Source organism: Sciurus carolinensis, chromosome 18 (assembly GCF_902686445.1).
Source record: "Sciurus carolinensis chromosome 18, mSciCar1.2, whole genome shotgun sequence".
NCBI classification, from domain to species: Eukaryota; Metazoa; Chordata; class Mammalia; order Rodentia; family Sciuridae; genus Sciurus; species Sciurus carolinensis.
In genome coordinates this window covers 20,186,566-20,191,115 of record NC_062230.1, presented here as the reverse complement: position 1 = coordinate 20,191,115, position 4,550 = coordinate 20,186,566, and the positions used below count along the sequence as shown (strand labels likewise).

Sequence of the window (4,550 nt, the reverse complement as noted above, 5' to 3'; positions counted from 1 at the left end):
AGAGGAGGCTGACCTGTCCTGGAAGCCTCTGACCAGCACCTCCTGTCTGCATCCTGCAGGTTCTGAATGAAACCTCCATCCTGTTTGAAGACACCTCCCATGTGGATGACTGTTCTCTTCCCCTCAATGTGGCCCAGAGGTACCTGGTGGCTTGCAAGAAGCCTCCCAAAAGTAACATTGTCTCGCAGGCTGGAGGGAATAGGCAACAGAGGATCTTACAGGATCAAATATTTTGGCTCTTCTGTCTCCTGGGTCTTCCTTGTGGAGACCCTCTTCCTCCACCCAGGCAAAGCAAATAACCATGGCAGACTGCAGGAGCAGTGGGCCCTACTTGGTTCCAGGGGAATTTAGTTAGTGTCAGGTGTCCTCCTGGCTTCCACAGAGCCTCTGTGTGGACACATCATATTTATTCCTGAGGTCATGGGTCACGCTTGTGCCCACGCTTCCCCTGCAGTGGCCCCCATGACACCACTCAGAGCTGCCAGCGGAAGTTGAGCTTGCAGCCTGCCATCTTCTCAGCACAGTGGGCATCAAAGCGCTCATTCTGGGCCATAGTGAAGGCAGATTACCTGTTCCCTGAGATGCCTGGGGAGGGAAAGAAGAGGCGTGAGTCCCACCCCCACAAGTGATCCCAAGATGCCTGAGGCAGGCTCAGCAGCTACTTCTGCCCTCCCTTCTCCAGACACTCACCCTGACCAGCACCCGCCTTTCCTCATGAAGGGGGAAATACTGTGGTCCATCATCTCAGTTGGTACAGTGCTGTGGGTTAGCCATGGGATTCTTCTTCATCTCCTTGAAGGATGTGTGCTGGACAATGTGATCCACACCCTCCTCTGAGCGCCCCAGAAACTCCAGAATCTTTCTATTCTCCCTTTTGGGTTTCTGATGCAAGAGACTGGTTTTTCAGAGCAGGATTGGATTGCTCACTGACAAAATTCAAGGAAGTCCCTCTCTGGCGTCACAAGGGAGCTGACCACTTCCACTTGGAAACCTCTCGGCCTCAGCTCCTTCATACTGGGCCTCTTTGCCTGGAGGAAAATTACTAACTCTCTGCCTTGGGGTCCTGGAGTGAGCCCTGCTTGGTGACTTTACGAGAGAGCTGCAGGGACAGTCTTCTTTAGAAATGTGGCCCCAGGATTGGCACAGCCCTGGGCAGGGAGACATGGAAAAAACAAACTGTTGATCCATGACCACATGTGCAGCTACCCAGGTGCTAGGAGATGAGGGCTGTGCTGGGTCCTGAGCGAGCTGGCTCTGCAGTCCCAGAATGGGAACACATAGTATGTGGAATCCTGGAGTGGGTGGGCCTGCCAAGGGGGACAGTCCTGAAGGCCTTGGCATGTCCCCTGAGTGGGGGACACAGATGGAAGCAGTGGCAGGCAGTCTCACCTCCTTCAGGTCTTCATAGAAGCACAGGGTGGGTTTGGCTCAGCTCCCACCACTCCTGCACGTGCTGGTACCATGACCCATAGGACACTGGGGAAGGGTCACCAATAGGGGCTGGTATGAGTTTTAGGTGGTCTTCCTCAGCTCCAGCCCTTTCCTTCCTCCAGATTGGGGTTCACCTTGTCCATCCATGAACATGGAAAGCTGTCCCAGGTGCCCAGTTCAGGAAGCCCATTGTAGAAATTGCAGTAGGAGATGACCATAGATCACCTGCAGGGACAGACGACACCCACTGCCAGCTACACCACCCATGCACACACACTCCAGTACTGCCTCCCATCCTGCCTGCCTGGCACCCTTCACATCACCCCTGTGGGGGAGTCTTTCTCAGCTTGACAAAGGAAGACTCTGAGGCCTTGAGGCTGACTTGCTTGAGATCTCATGGATGGCTACGGCAGCTGGAATTTGAATGTAACTTTGATGTGAAACCCTGGGTTGTTGTTGGAGCCATCTTTCATACTAACCTGACACCTTGAGTTCCATGAAACACCCAGATGGAGGACCAATCCTGCAGAGAACCCTCCAACCCCTCTGTGAGCATCTGAGCACCAGCGCTCCCCTGACCTCAGGTCTGCACTGAAGAGTCTCTCTCCTCCTCATGTTTTGCCCCACCCCAGTGAGGACAGGCTGTCTTTCCACTTGAGCAGAGACAAAGCTGGAATGGCCTAATAGCCTCTTCTGCCACTCAACTTGACCTTCTGATCCAATAGACTCTGAAGAAGCAGGCCTAGGAGCAAGTGTGTCTTGACAAGTCTGGAGGCAGGTGTTTCTTTCAAAGTTTCCAGATCTAAGGTGTGAGCAGGGGAAGGTGTGTTGAGCTGGAGCCCAGACCTACTCATTCCACCTACCCCAGCACCCTGCCACTCCCCTGATAAAAGCCCTGTCCATTTCAACTCAATGTGGGGTACCCATACATAGATGGACACCCACTTACCCATATTGTACCTGAAAAGGGAGAGAAACAGAGGTGAGCCGGAATGAGGTCCTGGCCTGTGGCTAAGGTGGGGTTGCAGCCCCAGTGAGGAGCAGGGTGGAACACCTCACTGACCAGACCTGGGGTAGGTGCTGATGAGCAGGTCATCAGGTCAGGCCTGGAAGCTCTGAAGTGGTCCCATCATCTCTGCAAATTACTTGATTAGAGGGACCCCCTTCACATTGACCCTCAGAAGGTGGAAGGTGTGATGTCCTGCACCAGCTCCATGCTGCTGAGTCAGGGGCCAGCACCTGGCCTGCTTCTCTCAATACCATCACAAAACAGCATTTGCTGGGTTGCAGCTTTGAGTACACTGAGGCTTCAGGAGTTCCTGTAATTTATCCAAGTTCACTAAGATAGTAAGTGGCAGCTGGATTGAAAGTCAGGTCTATCTCCGGTGCATTGGTTCACAGCTCAGGCTTCACCTTCTGCTACTTGCAGAACTTCCCATGTCCCCAGTACCTCACCATAGCCCAGAGCCATATAAGCAATCTCTAAAGTTAGAGTTCAAAAACTGCTTTGGAAGCTTTCTGGGAAATCCTGGCAAGCACTTCAGTGCTTGAGAAATTCCTCCAGGGTCTGCTCTATGTTTTGTTTTGTTTTGTTTTGTTTTGTTTTGTTTTGTTTTGTTTTGGAAGGTTTGTGGTGCTGAGGATGGAACCCAGGGTGTCCTGTGTACTAGTTAAGAACTCTCCCACTGAGCTCTGTCCTAGCCCAGCCTTCCCACCCTAATTGCTCCTTGGCCAACTTGGTGCTCTTACTACTTTCCGCTCACATCACAGCCTACACTCAATGGGCTTCTCTCTGTGCTGCTTCCCTTCCAGAGCTCCTTGGGCCCTTTACATCCAGAAACACACTATGCCAGCATGACCAGGGATCCCATTTGTCCAGCTAACTCCTTCTGGGCTCCAAGACTAACATGACCAATTGAGCAAGGGAACTTGCTTGGATGCAAGTTTTGCACATGAATGAGCAAAATTCTGATGACTCACTAGAAGAGGGGAGGAGAACTCAGGTCAGGCTGTTTTTGAGATGGGGTGTCCTTGGGGAAAGAACAGGCAGTGTAGAGGCCCCCAGCAAGGGATCAAATAGGTGCCTGATCAAGCATTAGGAGCACTTGGAAGACTTGGAACCAGGAGCTGTGCAGGACAAGGGTGGTCTGGCCTAGCCACCCCAACTCTGGCATTCACTTGACCTCTCAGGATCCTGGTCCTATGGCCTCCTGGGTATGCAGGAGGTGCCTATAGGTGTGTAGTGGGGAGTGCAGCACTGTTCCCTGAGCTGAAGTTCTAGGTGCAAAGTGGGAGAGATGAGGAGCCAGCACTGGAAATGGTGCCCTCACAGAAGGAAGGGTAGGACATCAGTGTTTCCAAGCTTCAGAGCCCAATACACTGTCTAAAACCCCACATGTGGGTTTAACATAGAGGACAGAAGTAGTGAAATGTGGGGAAAGAGCCCAGGGTTTGGATGTGCTGTCAGCTGTCATCTGGCTCCTGAAATGCTCCCTACTTGCATTGCCTTGAGGAGAAGATGACAGATGGGTTTTTCTAATGGACAATGTCTAAGGGGAGAGCAGAGGGGAAAGATGGGGTGTGAGTCAGCTCACCTTCCTGCTGCCTCCAGGCTGGACACCAAGGGCTCTGAGAAAAGGGCAGGTCCTGAGTGCTGAGTGGGCAGGGTGAAGAGACTGGGGACAGAGCAGAGCGAGGAGGGCCGTTTTGGGGGCAGTGTGGGACAGGGAAGAAAAAGGATGCCAGAGCCCACTAGCCCTGGAGGGAGCCCCTGCTTCATGGCTCTTGTGGGACCTCAAGGAGCGTCACTCATGGCAGGTGGAGAACAGCCCCACAGGTGGTTTTCTCTCCATGACTGAGCAGGATGGGGCAGGAAGAGTCACAGGGCCCCATGGAGGGAGAGCTCCCCACCTCCTCTGCCTCTCTCTGTTTGTATTACAATCAAATTCTAGCTGAGCACTGAAAGTAGGAGGCTGAGTCACAGGTGGGAGTCTCCTGAGCCTCCCAGGAATAACGTGCCCTCAGTGCCAAGGTGGACAAAGCCAGGCAGAGGGGCCTCAGGGCAGGGGAGAGCCTGGGCACATGGTTGGGCCATTGCCCCCCCTCCCATTTCTGTTCCC

The 4,550-nt window shown here is 53.2% G+C and overlaps 1 pseudogene; it reads right to left on the bottom strand.

Moving 5' to 3' along the window:
• Window positions 1–472: 472 nt before the first annotated feature.
• Window positions 473–4,210, bottom strand: LOC124969933 (sulfotransferase 1A1-like; annotated as a pseudogene).
• Window positions 4,211–4,550: the final 340 nt, after the last annotated feature.